Source organism: Polyodon spathula, chromosome 4 (assembly GCF_017654505.1).
Source record: "Polyodon spathula isolate WHYD16114869_AA chromosome 4, ASM1765450v1, whole genome shotgun sequence".
In the NCBI taxonomy this organism is placed as follows: Eukaryota; Metazoa; Chordata; class Actinopteri; order Acipenseriformes; family Polyodontidae; genus Polyodon; species Polyodon spathula.
In genome coordinates, this window is record NC_054537.1 from 69,372,032 (window position 1) to 69,387,944 (window position 15,913).

At 38.7% G+C, this 15,913-nt stretch overlaps 1 protein-coding gene across 2 annotated transcripts in view; it reads left to right on the top strand.

Annotated features, from left to right (window-relative positions):
• glb1 (galactosidase, beta 1) overlaps positions 1 to 15,913 on the top strand; it is a 43,987-nt gene that overhangs the window by 26,933 nt on the left and 1,141 nt on the right. The window lies entirely within an intron of this gene.

Genomic DNA, 15,913 nt, shown 5'->3' on the forward strand with positions numbered 1-15,913 from the left:
TCCCCGGAGCTCGTCACAGCCGGCGCGGCGCGGTGCCGGCCGCTTGACACCACAATTGAAAGTCGCTGTCTTTGTAAGCTGCCTCAGCCTGGCCAGAAGGCACAGAAGAGGAAGTCCTGCTTGTGCCTGGAGCAGAGGACTGTTGCTGCAGCTGCCCTTGCTGAGGCATCTGCTGGCAAGTCTCTTTCAGTTGCTGCTGGAGGAACAAGCTGGTACAAGCTGTATTTTGGTTTTAAATGCTGTATGTTATGATGGATTCCTCAGAGAAAGGGAGTCGCCCTCCAGGCCTAATCAATCAGCTTTAGTACAGGTGCTGGCTTCTAAGGAGCTCTGAGATTGAAGGAGGGGATATTTGAATGAGCCAGTGTGGAGAGAGGATGAACAGAGTTGCAAGGAACTGTGGGAAATGAAGTTTTAACCTGGCCAGGCTACTGACCCTAATTAAAGGGATAGGTGGGTGAGACTTACACCCACATTATATAGCACCAAAGGTGCAAGGGATGAACGCCATAATAGCATTTTCAATTAACAATGTTGACTGTATCTTCTTTGAAAGAATCTGGCTCCCCCCACTTCATTTTGTAGTTGTTAGGTCCAAGTCTCTTGGTTACAAGAGTTGCCACAAACCATTTAGGGGCAAGTTTAGTGGAAAACTTTCCAGATAAGGGGTGAGATCTTATCCAGACTAACTCGCCTTCTTCATGCTGACAGTGTGCTCTCCGGGCATTGCAATTCCAAGCTTGCCGTTTCTGAGCTTTGGACACATGATCCCTCTCCTCTACGGCAATCTGCTGCTGGCGATCAAGCAGTTGGTAGGGATTGGTGGATGGAGCAGGAGCAACAGCAATTAATTGGTCCAATGGGCCTCTGATGGTCCTTCCGAGCACTATTACTGCAGGAGAGAAGCCAGTGGTTTCATGTTTAGCGGTGTTGAGGGCAAAAAGGAACTCAGGTAGCCACTGTTACTACAGCTGATGGTTTTTCCCAACAAAGGATGCAAACCGTGGTTTTTAAGGTGCGGTTCACACGTTCCGTCAGGTTGGTCTGTGGGTGGTAGCTGGTGTTGAGTTTTTGTAGGACTCACCAGGTTTTACACACCGCTGCGAGTAGCTGGCTTGTGAACTGAGGTTCACTGTCTGAAATAATGTGTTGCGGTGTTCCCCATTGGGGTGAAGTTTTCCTGCATCAAAATGTTCACAATCTTGGTGGTCTTGTCCCACCATCAGGTACAAGGTTAAGACTGCCTTTATGTAAATAACAGTAAAAGTGAATTGTTGTAGGCGAAGAGTCCAGTGGTTCAGTCTGGAAGAGGTTTTTGGGTTATTGAATGCCCAGGAGAGTGCAGTGTGGTCAGTGACAACCTCAAACTCCACCCCCTCCAGTAATGCTGCCATTTTTCTATGGTCGGTCTTCCATTTCTGTCTGGTAGTCGGACAGCAGAAAGGCTTGATGAAAAACACTCAACTCTTGAACTGTTCCCAGGGCTGAATTCCCTTGTGCTCCGTGACCCAACAGCTCTTTGCTGAGCCTTTCAGCACACTGGATGTGGTTGCCTTGATCTCATACGGTGTCATGGGCTGTAGCGCAAGGAATTCATCGAACTTGTCCACATAGTCAATGGCATCACTGCTGGCCTCCCCGCCAAACTCTGGAAAGTTGATTTTAATAGCAAGCTTTGCTTGGGGAAGACTTCCTTTGTTTCTGGAGCCACGGTAATCAGCCAACCCATCCTCAAAGGAGAATTGTTGCGGGGCAGACTGCCTTCCAGATGAGAGAGATGGCAAAACAAGCAGCAGATGAGGGGTGCTGGTCTTCTGAAAAGTTTCTTCAGCTGTTCTTCCCAAGGCACATTGTGGCATTTAAGGCACTTCACCACCAATTTAATGAGACACAGAGGTTCCCTGTACGGACCACCAATTATTGACAGTCACTCTGCACAACTGAGAAGCAGTTGCACTGTCCTCCCTAAGGAGATACTACCGGCCCTATTCCTATAACTAAATAAGTCAGCAAGAGTGACAGACAGTCACGAACAACCGGTTTATTGTTGTGAACAATAATGTCAACAAATGAAATATGAACAAAAAACAAAGTACAGATGGGATAGAACTAATAAAGAAATAACAAAAATAAGAAAGATTGGAAACAATGATAACAATAATAATAAGAAAGGAAAACATATAATTGCAGGAAACAGGTGAAAATAAAGCTAGTATAGATAAGTGGGAAAAATTGACAAAACAGGTCAGTATAAAGATGGTACAGGTAAGTTGGTATATAGAAAAGAGAAGGCCAAAAATTAACACAAAGGAAAATGGGTGGAGTGTCCAGTGGACCTCCAATTAAACCCCCACAGACAAACACGACCCAAACACAAAATCAATGCACAGACAGACAATAAGGTAAATTAAATGATCACAGATGGTAACAGTAATAACAGTCTGGATGGCAGTGAATTGTACATGAAAGTTAAGCCTAACAAGTCCAGCAGAGCAATGTAACTGAAAACCAAAGTAACAAAAGAACAAAAACAAAAAATGCAGGAAACAAAGTATCAAATTAAAATAGAAAAAAATCTGAACAAAAATGTTTGAGTCGTGTTTGTGTGTGGGGGTTTAGTTGAGGCTCACCGGTCACTACAGCCATTTCTCCTTTGTGCTAATTTTTGGCCTTCTGTTTTTTATTTACCAACTTACCTGTACCATCTTTATACTTACCTGTTTTGTCCACCTTTCCTACTTCTCTGTACCAGCTTTATTTTTTATATGTTTCCTGTTGTTATTTGTTTTCCTTTCTTATTATTGTTTCCAATCTTTCTTATTTTTGTTATTTCTTTATTGGTTCAATCCCATCTGTATTTTGGTTTTTGTTCATATTTTATTTGTTGACATTATTGTTCACAACAATTAACCGGTTGTTCGTGAAATTGACACCCTGACAACCTGCTTTTGCTGTCTGTCACTCTTGTTGATTTATTTATTTACAGAAATAGGGCCAGTAGTATCTCCTTTGGGAGGACAGTGCAACTGCTTCTCAGTTGTGCAGAGTAACCATTACACTGTTAAGTTAAAACAATTAGCAATTATCAGTGAGTGTAATTCAGACTTACAGTATTAGACAAAATACAAATAGATTTTATACATCAGATTTCATTTAAAAAAATATATATATATTTCTTAAAACTCACAGGTCAGCACTCCCTATCAAGTTCTAAGCAGAGTTCCCATTATCCCACTAGTATATGCCCTCTCAAAGCGAAAGGACTTTTGAACCTTAAAACATCAATTACGTGCAGCCTGGGGAGTCATGTACAATGTGAAAAATGTCTACTACACAAAATGAAAGCAGGTACAAGTTACTTCCTTTTGGAAAATTAGACGGACCATGTTTGTCACACAGACTAGTGTGTTTCCACGCAGAGGTAATATAGCGTATACCATGCCTCATTGGGCATACGCCGGTACGTTTCAGAGAACATGTGAGGGTACATGCGGAAGTCATGTTTTTGGCTCAGAAGAGGTGCTCGAGAAAAGTGATTTTGGACATTAGCAGTGTGGCATTATGCAGATGTTTAGGCGCATTCAGATTATTGTACAATGATCAAATACATTTGGAACAGCAAGGTTTGTTTTGTCTTTCATGCAGTGCTGATGTACCCTTTAACATGTTTTCTTGGAATTTCTTGTATTAAGTGTTGGGTGCCAATACTTTGTCTCTGGCTATTTTTTTCTATACTAGATGAGCCCTAAAATTTTGTATGTTGTCCTAACACTGTTGAGTTTTGGATTTTAATATGCCTACCAACCTACCACAAGCTCCATACTTTTACGGTGTGAAAAACATACAAAAGAGGCTGGGTAGCGTGGAACCATCAAGGTCTGAGTCTTATCTGATTTAAAAAAAAAAAGTACACCCCCTCAGTAATTCAAACTGTAATGCTGTAGATTTTACAGATTTTTATCTCATCAAATTATACTAAATGTGTAGGTTGTAATCGGAAGAGCAAACACCAGACAGTTAAAGGTTGAGTGTAAAACTCATAATCTTTCCAGTGACTTTAATGCAGGTGTACCATCTTTTAAAGTCAGAGGGGTCTATTCTATTGATCTAAACAGCATCGGATCTATATACTGTCATAGTTTAAGTAAGTAACAAAGGGACCAAGTTTATGAAAATCAAACATCTTAGTTTATTTATGTCTGTAAAAATATAAATGGCTGGTTATTGCCTTGTTTTAATTGCATAAAGACAAAATGTGAAATACACAAATACCCTTAACAGAACAAGTAAACTTAAAAAGTTAACCCAAGCTAATAGGACATATGTTCTATACCTACAGGAGAGGTTGTGTATTTATATATTTGTTTTAGACATCTGTACAGCTCTAGAGCTCAGAAAATTAAGGGCTGTTTTATTTAAACGATCAAGTACTACTTTCTTTTTTTTACTGCAACATAGGTTGACCAAATGTCCCGATAAATTCAGAATCGTCCTAATATTATGGGCTTTGTCCCGCGTCTCGATCGATGCCATTTGTCCTTTGAAAGAATCTGGCTCCCCCCACTTCATTTTGTAGTTGTTAGGTCCAAGTCTCTTGGTTCTAGAGTAAACGTTGAAAAATATTAATGATATAACTGGACTAATTATTGAAACTGCTACATTTTAGGAAAAAGAGCAAACTGCTGTGTCTTAGGAAAAATGGGTCCCTTGGTTCCTGGCAGGAATACTGAACTGAAGATGACCAGGGCTAGGAGGCAGGCATCTGGACAGGGTGAGGCTAAAAGTGAGGCTACAAACACAAGCGGTTAGGTGCAATGAAGACATAAAATATAAATGTCAACAAGTCCCAACTACAACAACAAGTTGCTGGACAAATCTCAAAGATTTGTGAGTTAAAAAGGCAAGCTACACAAAAGACCTCATGAAAGTGGCTACTCAGCAGAGTGAAAACACTATAAATATCCAAGCAAAACCAAACATTTTGCTCTCCACATCGAATGCTAAACAAGGTGCTGTCACTCTGCTAAACAAGCTGCAACTCCAAGACTCTCCCTAAAAACGGAACCAAGAAGAGGAAGCAAGCTGCAAGTGAGTCAACGACCACAAGCAACAAGACTGAAGCCCGGCTGGAGGACTGCTGTAAAACAGAGACTGTTATGAGACAAACCAGTCTAGGTTTGCTGTACACCTAAAACCACAGTATCCAAAAGAAACTCAGCCCTGCTACGTGTGTAGCTAAAAGATTCATCGAAGAGGACAGAGCGGACAGGCACTGTTGTGGATCCTATACTGAGGACTGAAGACTTTGTTGCAGCTGTTTGTTGAGTCTCTCGAGAATTGAAAGCTTTGTTGCTGAGTTTGATCCAATTTAAAAGTGACAGGGTCTTCCTTGTGCCGCTGTTCAAGCACACAGAGAGAAGGTGTGAAGTTGAAAACGCCGGCACAGGCGCGCAGGATTTATTAACAAACAGACAGAAAACGAACGTAAAATAAAGGTGGTCATGTGATGTTACAAGCACAGATGACTAATACAGCAAACTGTACAAAAATGCAAAATAAAACACAGTACAACAAACTATAAATCAAAGGTGCTGTGAAAACGGCAGGCCTTGCAGCAGCTCCGAGCTTTCTCCCCTGATGTTTCTACCTGGCGGACACCTCGGTTCGAGACCCGTCCACCTGCTGATTATGGACCAGCACAGCCAATCACTTGCTGCCCTCCCCTCAACCAAGCTTAGCAGGCAGCAAGTCTCAATCGAGCAACCGTCTGTGAACAATAATTCAATCAAACAAATCAACTCCAAAACAACACACAATAAACCCATTCCCACATATAAAATCACACCAACACTCATTTACCATTGTGCTGAGCAATCGCCCTGCCACAGTAGGATTGAAGAATTTGTTGCTGAAAGGAGAGTTTTTGTACTGGACACTTGAACAGATTGAGTTTCCAAGCCAGCAGACCAAAAGTCTAAGCTTCAAGGAACCGTTGAGTATAATTCCAATTGCATTTTCCTTTCATGGAACTAAATGAATTAATTATAACACATTCACGTAGAATTTAACTGTTAATTATTTAATTTGCACACTTCGTGTGTTAAATAACTTTTTAGTGAAACTTGATGAAGTAACTGTAAGTAGTCTACCTCATATTGTTGTATGAAGAATTTCTTTAAAAGTAAACTTGCCATATCCTTAATCTACATACCATTAATAAGCTTAAATTGATATATTCTAAGATTGTCTGCATTGTTTCAGCCTGAGGCTGTGTTTGTGTGTGTGTGAGCAAGCTACTAGCTACGTCACAGCTTGCTCGAGCTGCAGCTTATCCGAGGAGAAAGGCGGTGTCATATTTGAATTGCGTGCTAGCCAGCATGAGTGCAGTGAGAGCTTTTGAATTGTTATGTGCTTAGAGGCTAAAATTTTCTTTCTGACTTTTCTGTTTATTATTTGTGTACTTAATAAAATACTAATATTGATTGAACATTCCTTGTGTCTGTTTGTGAATGCGTGCTCATAGTAAATCCTCGATCTTTGTAACACGTCAATTAAATATTAATAAGAGAACTAATCATCCCAGAAAAACATTAAATTATCAATTACTGAATTGTGCCTACATATACTTAGTTCAGGGCGTGTTGTTTGAGTGAGTTGTTTGCATCTTTGCGGCTATTAAATCGCATTAACCTGCAGTCATATGATGCGGGATGCTCTTTTGTTTTTGGTGCGTGCGTCCAGGGCCCGGGTGTGCGTATACGTGTACTTCAGCACGGTTTTACTGGTGTGTCCCGATGGCTGGTGGTGTTGATGAACCAGTCACTAAAAAGCAAACTGAATGGAGTGAGAAAAAAAATAACACATGGATTCAATCATATGACTATGTTACAAAGGCATTTTGTAAATTGTGTAACAAAAAATGCTGTAAAATCGGAGTGAAGCCATCACACTTCGTAGTGTGACATATGTTTATTATTATTATTATTATTATTTATTATTAATATAATAATAATAATAATAATAATAATAATAATAATAATAATAATAAATTAACAGGTGCCCTTATCCAGGGCGACTTACAAGTTGTTATAAAATGTCACAATACAAAGTATCACATTACAGATAAGAGCAGTTATAAAATAGAATAAAGTCAGTACATATGAGCAAATGCAAATAAGAGAAAATTTAAAATACAGTAAAGATTTCCACTAAGAGCAGTTACAAGAATAGTAAATATGTGCTTATAAGATTTCCATTACATGAGAGCAGATGTTAAAACTTCATGCTGATTTGAACTTTGCTCTCGTCAAGACAAGCACCAACTAAGACGTAGCTTTACAGTAAACTAATGTGATCTCCATCCATTTGCGTTTCTTTCCATCTGATGATGTAGATATCCTTCTGCCTGGTGTTGATGGCTGAAGTGTAATGCTAGCTCCAGGGATCAGCTTATTTTGCCTTCCCAGCGCATCAGCACAAGCAACGGCTGCGATGCTGGCTCCAGGGATCAACCACAGTGCGGTCTCCCCAGCACATCAGCATGACAACCATCTGGATTGAGCTAAGTAGGGTACATCTCTGGGGTCTTCAAGTGGGCACTTTCCATCCTCGGTGTTTCGTCGACTAGCCCTCGACACCTGAAGAGGGCTGGAGTGATTCTGGCATCCCAGCATCACCCCCCTCCATCACCCGCTCAATTCAGCCCAGCTTACTTACCCGTACATCAGCGTTGCTTTCTTTCTATTGTGCTTGAGAATCTTTCTGTCTCAACCACAGCCAGTTGCTGCTCCTTTCTGCTGCTTCAGATAAGTTCTTCACTGTGCGACGCAACTCCTGTCCACTGAACCCGACATCTCTGAGAAACCGGGTTGTAGAATGTGCCACAAATCCTCGACAATCCAACTCCACTGGGTAAACCCGGACTCTCAGATCCTCGCTGTTCCGCTTCAGCAGCTAGCATGCCGAAGTTTGTTCCTCTTAAACGCCTCATCCACAGCATCCTCCCTTGGCACTGTTAACTCTACCAGATGAACAAGGCATGCTGATCCAGACCACTCACAGTGTCTGGTCAAAGGTTAGTGGTGGCAATCTCAGGTGGAAAAATAAGCTGTTGACCAAAATCTGCCAGCATTTTCCAGTCTCTAGGAGCTTCCAGTTGTCCTGAGCGAGGCTTGGTTTTAACACATTTTCTTGGTGGTTGCTCTCCTGGATGGAGGAATATTGTCTTTTTTGTGTAATGCTTTGATGGAACAAGTAAACCACCCTTGGCTAAGACCCACCTTACATCCTGTCAAAATGTGCCTTAATGTTGCAGGTGATGAACACAAAGGACATGAGGGATCCTCACCCACCCAAAGGTTTAGGCAGAGTAAAGTCCATGTAAGAGCAAGTAGTAAATACAATAAATTAATTCTCAAACTGAAGGGATTCAAGGGGATTCATGGCATTGCCAAGAGATCCTGAAAGAGCAAGCGGGCTTATCCCATTGTAAAAGTAATGTGTTTGGAACATTGTAAACAATATGGTTTTGTTATATAAACTAAATGTTGTTTGTTCAACACATCTTAGAAATTAACAGCTGTAACAATTTAATGTTATTTTCAGTTAGATTTGTTAAGAATAAATCAGTTATTTTTGGCCATCACTGTAGACAACACAGAGTATCACTCCTGTGCAGGCAAGATGTTGAAACCGTTCCTAAAGAGCAATTGTTTTTCATACTAAAGGAAAGAATGACTGGTATGTAAATTTGACTTCCGATTTTTTCTTTCTTGTAGAGTTTTTTGTGGCATTTAAAGTAACAGTACATTATTATTTGTTTTGTGTCAGATGTCCTATTTGATTGAAGGTCTCAAAACTTAATGTGTTTTAATGCATTTTCTCTGGAGAAAAAATGTGTATATTCTACTCAAGCATTTGCACTGATTTATTATTATTATTTATTATTATTATTATTATTATTATTATTATTATTATTATACTTTGATGCATGCATTTACAGTAACAGCAGTGGTACAAGGATATGTAGTTTTCAAGTCCTTGCTGACAATGGAAATAATGGAACAATGGACTACAATCCCAGGGACAAAGTGCAAAAAACACTTGCATGAGTTAGAGCTTGCCTGAAAAAGCGTGTTTCAGTATTTTCAAATCCGTTTTGTAGCTGACCAGTTTTTTTTCTTTATTTTTTGATGTTGTGAATGCATTGGTTGCACACTTGCTACTAAAATATAATTGATGATCGCACCAACAACTGTTTTTAGATACGCAACCAAATTACTAGAGATCTCTTTGACCAGTCTATCCTTGTGATTGCTTCTTGTTCAAGATAAGCAGTGATAATCTTTGCTGGACATGGTCAGGAATTTTATGGAGGTTCTCATCACGGTACTTAACAGCAGGGAGTGTGAAGTTCTTGATGACATGGAGGTCCCTCCTTTCCTGTAATGTATGCTGATTCCATGACAAATTCTCCTCCCTCTTATCTATTTTGTTCTGCAACATGCATGCAAGTGATCTCCATAACATTATCTTCTGACTCTGGCACACCCGTCAGTAAATGAAGATAGAATCTGGAATGGGTGAAACTGCTATGCAACGGGAGTCTTATTTCCATCACTGATTAAAACACAGTGTTGTGTGTGGTTTTTTTTTTTTTTTTCTTTTTTTTTTTTTTTTTTTTAATTTAGCAATTGGCAATTCATTTTTGCCCCATTTTTTCTCCCACTTTGAAATGCCCAATTGTATTTAGGTTCAGCCCACCACTTCCACCCCTGCACTGACTCGGGAACAGCAAAGATGAACATGTTGTCCTCCGAAGCGTGTGCCATCAGCCAACCATGCAGCCAGCCCAGAGCTACAGCGTCGGAGGACAATGCAACTCTGGGCAGCTTAGAGGCAAGCCCACAGGCGCCCGGCCAGTCTACAGGGGTCGCTGATGTGTGGTGAGCCAAGGACACCTTGGCCAACCTAAGCCCCCCCCCCCCCCCCCCCCCCCCCCAAGGGTGTGAAGTGTAAAGTGCCCAGCCATTTAAATTCAGAGAAATCAGAAATATAAGCCAAGTTTCAAGAAACCATTGGGGCAACCTTGCCCAGCACAAAGGTTGCCACAATTGTTTCTACTAACTTGGCTTGTGTTTTTCATGTTTTTCAAGTTCGATCCGCTTTTATTGTGCATGAAAAACACAAGCCAAGTTAGCAGAAAATAATTGAGGCAACAATGGCCCTCACCGCTTTGATAGTTGTGCCTATTTGCTTGGTGCTGGGCAAGGTTGCCCCAATGGTTTCTTGAAATTTGGCATGTGTTTTTGATATCTCCACTTTACATAGCTGGGCACTTTTGATAACTTGCTGTTTTTTCACATTTCCAATGTGTTTTTGTTTCAGATATCGCATCTTTTTTCACCTATAACACACACACACACACACTATGGGAATAGCAAGAATGTTCAACTTATATTGAGCCAATGTAATGCGGTTAGGATAGGGTAAATGTAAATATTAGCCTAGTCTGTTGAAAGGGTTAGTCTGTGTAGCGTAGCTGTTATTTAGTTCGAGTGAAAGCATGACTAGTTAGGGTTCAAATCTGAGAGAGAGAGAGATTCCTTCTGCCAGTTAGTTGTGTGCAAAAGTGTGTATGTTCAATGAAAGTGTCAAGTATCTCATATCAACAACATGTTTTATATATATTTCACATAAATGTTGGGAACTACAAATTAAAAGTGAAGTGGTGCTTTTGACTAATTTACTTTTGCTGTGCCAATACCCTGAAAACACATAAACTATCCTTGCTGTATAGAGAACCTCTGGCAGTTCTCATGCTTTGCTGATAACTTGGTGCGAGGAACTACCGTTCCTCTCAACTAGTTTTATACCTTAATTTATTTTTATTTTTTTTAAATACACCTGCAGGAGTACAATTCTGCTATTTTGCATACCAGTTAACAGAATTTGCAGCCTACTTTTGGTACTAATTGAAAGGGATTGCCAAGTATTAGTTGTAATAATAATTTGTTACAGTTTTTTAGTGCATCTTTATGAAGATATAATATTAAACATTACCACCTAAATATCGTAGGCCATGACCCCACTATGTTGGAAATATACAAAAATATTATTTAATATTAATTGCTTAATATACAGGACAACATTTCCATTATTTGATTAATGTTTAAATATAAAAATAGGGTTTTATTCCTTCACAAATTTCATATTTCTTATAAAATGATATTCACAATTTGATGTTTTCAAATATATAACAAAAAAACTATGAACATAAAATAGAAATATGAAGCTGTGTTTTAAAACTATGCTTCTAAGTTTCAATATCATGAGAGGTTAACTAAAATAACGAAGTCAATAAACAAACACTAAAAGCTCATATACACTGCTGTGCAAAAGTCTTAGACATGTTGCATTTTTCTACTCTGGTGCATTATGAGCATCAACAATTTATTCAAAGCCTCTGCTAGTGTTTTCTACTATTGTAACAACTTTGACTTGCTTAAAGAAAGAAAAACATTGAGTGAAATAGCTTGCATCACTCATAACTATAGATTTCACTCATAACTAATTGATATCTCATCTTTGTAGAAGTCATTAACTGTTTGGGTCCAGGACCTTCTGTGTTTTTTCGACAGATTGTTCCTACTCGTTGAGAAATTCGCAGCACTTAACTGTTGTCTGACTAGTCTCCCTTATCCAAATGGCTATATATATATATATATATATATATATATATATATATATAGACACACACACACAGTGGTTTGCAGAAGTTTTCACCCACTACCAATAATGTCACATTCTGTTGAATTACAAATAATGTGTGCACAGTTTTTCAAACAAACTTTTTTCATTAAAAGCTATAGAGGTTAAACTGAAAACTGTTATATGAGAAGGAGGTTAAACGTCAGCAAAACTTGCAAAGAAAATGTTCAAAATTCAATTTACTGGTTGCATAATTATTCAGCCCCTGAAGTCAGTACTTTGGTAGAAGCACCTTTTGCAGCAATTACTGCCATATGTCTTTTTGGATAGGTCTATTAGCTTTGCACAGTAGGATGGTGAAATTTGTGTCCATTCTTCACAGGAAAATTGCTCCAGTTCTGAACATTCAATAACAGTCAAGAACATTAATTCTCTTCTTGTTCAACCACTCCAGTGTGGCTTTGGCTTTGTGCTTCGGGTCATTGTCATGCTGAAATGAGAATTTCGCCCCCAGTTTCAGTCTTGGTTGACTCAAACAGGTTGCTGTTTGAGTCAACCAAGACTCTGGTCGTGTAGTACTTCTACAAACCTGTGTGTGTGTGTGTGTGTGTATATATGCATGCTATTTTGTTATTAACTATGTATGTTGTTCTGGGTGCCATGGTGTGAAGGGCGCTATATATAGAAATACATTTGTATTGTATTGTATGGTGCTAATTAAATTGTGATTTAAACTTACTAAGTTATTTGCAACACATTATATAAAGTATTACAGACTGAATATATAAAGAAACGTGTCAGAAGCATACATATATAATTAACATTTTTATTTGTAATGTTAATCCTGTACTGCGATGTAGATCATGGTGATCTACTTTTTCGTGATTCTGATAAGCTCTAATTTTGTATTTTTCACCTTGTAGAGAAACTGAAGCAAAATACGAGGCACAGGTAAAATTGTTTGGCAAAATACAATTTTATTTTGGGTTACAAATACAGAGCGCAATCGATTTAGTTTTTTTTAAATATTTTTTTATCACATGGCATCTCAGAATTAAGGAACAGAAAGCAGGATATCGGATTTATATTACTGACAAGCAGATGCTTGATATGAGATTGTGAGGGTGAGACCCTCACTGTAATATTTAAATGCCTGTTATTGAAGCGAACAAAAGTCTGTATTTGCATACAGAGTGACAATTTTTAAGAACTAATTTTTTAAATATTATTTTATATATAAAATACTATTAAAAAACAGTTCTTAAAAATTGTTAAATTTAACCAAATAAGCCACTAAGATGTACCGTCTCATTCCCAATGATGTTCTGGTGGTAAAATACAGTACCATTATTAAATAACACCAGTATTTGCTAAACATTTGTGACTGCATATATTAAGCAGTCTGGTGTCTTTGCAAACTAACAACATTAATACTTATAGCAATATTGTTACGTACCGCACCTTCAGGCAGTCTAAAGGCACCCATTTACATGAATTGCGTACAATATAACAACATCTCTAAAGCTAAAAAAATAATCATATCCCATATCATCATGCTTCAGTATAGGTGAGATATAAATTCAAGATTATGCTTCCCCTCCTGCAGAGATAGAAGTCTTAAAATATAAAGCAGAACAAAGAAAGGACAGTCGTCCAAACTGGAGGTGCTGAGTACAAAACCTGCAGTCAGCTTTGCAGAGATGTATTCAAAAGATGGACCAGTTAAGTATGTGTTTCCAAACTCAACTGATACTTGGCTGTATTTTTGCTCCTGTAATTATAGGACTTTTTCTGTGCCTCATGCATCAGAAGGGTTAATTAAATCTAAATATCTGGTCTGTGGGATGGTGTTTATCTCTAAAATTAATAATATACTTTTTGGTGCCAGGCTGCTCCTTAAAACTAATAATATACAGTACCAGGCTTTTTTTTAATCTCATTTATCTAAGATAAGAATGTATCCGGTCTTCTCTAGAACTAATACTATATATTATTGCACCAGGAAGTTGCCTCTCACTTGTTAAGCTAAAAGATTGTAAAAGCAAGGGGCCCTTCAACTGGAACGTCTGCTATGTCAGTGAGTTCTGCCTTGGTTGTTAAAATATATTTTCTGATAACATATGAATCCTGGTACTCCCACAAGGTAAGAATATAAGTGAGGGGCCCTGTTCGGTCTAAGTTGCTTCTGCTGATAAGAAACTTTAGCCCTCCTCGTTAGGTAGGGAAATTCTGTGTTTAGACCCTTTCACAGCAAGGATTTTGTTTGTTTCTGAAGGAGCCACCCTTTTACATAATAAACTTCGATGAAAACCTCGACGTGAATCGCATCGGTTTATCGTAACACACGCTTTCGCGAAATCATCATTGACAACATAGAGACGGAGGCGTGTGTAACCAGGGATGAAAAAGTAGGGTGCACTTACACAATATACATATATATATATATATATATATATATATATATATATATATATATATATATATATATATATATATATATATATAGACACACACACACCGTATTACTTCAATTTGGTGCCACTGCGTTTATTTTAAATTGATCTAAATGATTGCGGCCCTTAAATGAGGGCGGCCTTTATTAATAATACTATGCTTTACAAACGCTGCAATATTTTATTACATGATTTAAGGCATTTTAGAAGTGGCAGCATGAGAGGCCCCGATCTGCAGCATTCTACTGTTGTGTGTTTTTAGGGCTTGAATACTGACAGTTAACGAAAGCCTATTAGGTGGGAGTTGGGAAGTCAGAGAGTACTGTACCAGCAAATCAGATGTGTGTATTGGTTGCTATGGGGTGGGACAAGGAGAGAGAACGGTAGTGGAGTGTAACGCAGTTGTTTTTCTTAATGAAAAATATTACTGTACCTCTGAATATCTATTGGATTTCTGTTTAAAACTGAAATATCCTACTCGGATAGATATATATATATTTTTTTTTTTCTCACTAATTTACCAGCTTGTTATTTTTATATACTTATACAATACTGAGTAAAATTCCAATTGAATAAAAAACAAAACAGCTAAACCAACTACTAAGAGATATCTTCGGCCAGCTTTCGGATAGTGTTTAGAGTGACATTTTCACCATCCAAGCTGCGGACGACGTAATCAGCCCTTGTTTTATCCCCTGCTGTGTTGGCACTGAACTCTGCTGGGGGTAGAAAAAAAAGGGAGGGGGGACATGGACTGCTGTGCTGGAAGTAGTTAATCTTGGGTTGCTTGTCAGGTCTGTACTGTAAAATAAAATGTGCTTACTAAGGTGTGTGTACATTAGTTTGTATTACATGGTGGATTGAGGCTGCAGTCTCTTCGGGGGCATCACGTGCACATAGCCAGAGCTGCATGTTTCTTTATTTATTTTTTGAGCAGGGGTAGAAAAAAAAAAACTTTACATTTCTTCATTGGGAGCGGCGTTTATTCGAGTGCGGCGTCTGTTAAAAACCTGATATCTGAGTGAGGCTTTAATTCGAGGGCGACGTTAATTTGAAGTAATACGGTGTGTGTGTGTGTGTGTGTGTAAATTTTGACAGAGGTTGAATGATGCTTGGTGTTAGATCTCCCTCCCGACCTGAAAGGGTACTATATAAAGGGTGCAGAATACCCTGGACTAAAAGGCATGACACTTTATTCCTGTGGGTAGGTGGAAGTCAGCTTGCTAGAAAAGGGACTGAGCTATGGTACCCAAACTCAATTACCCGAAAGGGAAACGGCGTGGCATCTGTGGATTGGAGAAGCGGATGTGCTCGTTAACCAAGGGGTCATGAGCGAGGGTTTAAAATAGGGGCGTACCAAAGTAATTTGTTCCTTTGTAAATGGTTAGAAAAACAACCTAAAAGGAGTCCCTGCACTGCACTCACCTGTATCTACTCACCACTTTGCCACAATAATATATATTGTGAAAGCAGTGTATATCTGAAAATAATTGTTTGGCAGGGAGGACTTTTAACCCCAACCCTGCTGTGCTAAAATAAATTAAAAAAAAACAAAAAAAACAAAACAAAACAAAAAAGCATATTGTTTTGTTTTTCTGTTATTTTCTTTATTGCTTTTATTGAAGCTTGCAATTCAACAACTGAAATCACTCCACATCCAGTGTCCAATCAACTGTCTCACTAATAAGGTGATTAAGTGCATATGCTTCAGTCATTCAGTCACAGAAAATAAATGGAAAACATAAAAAGTA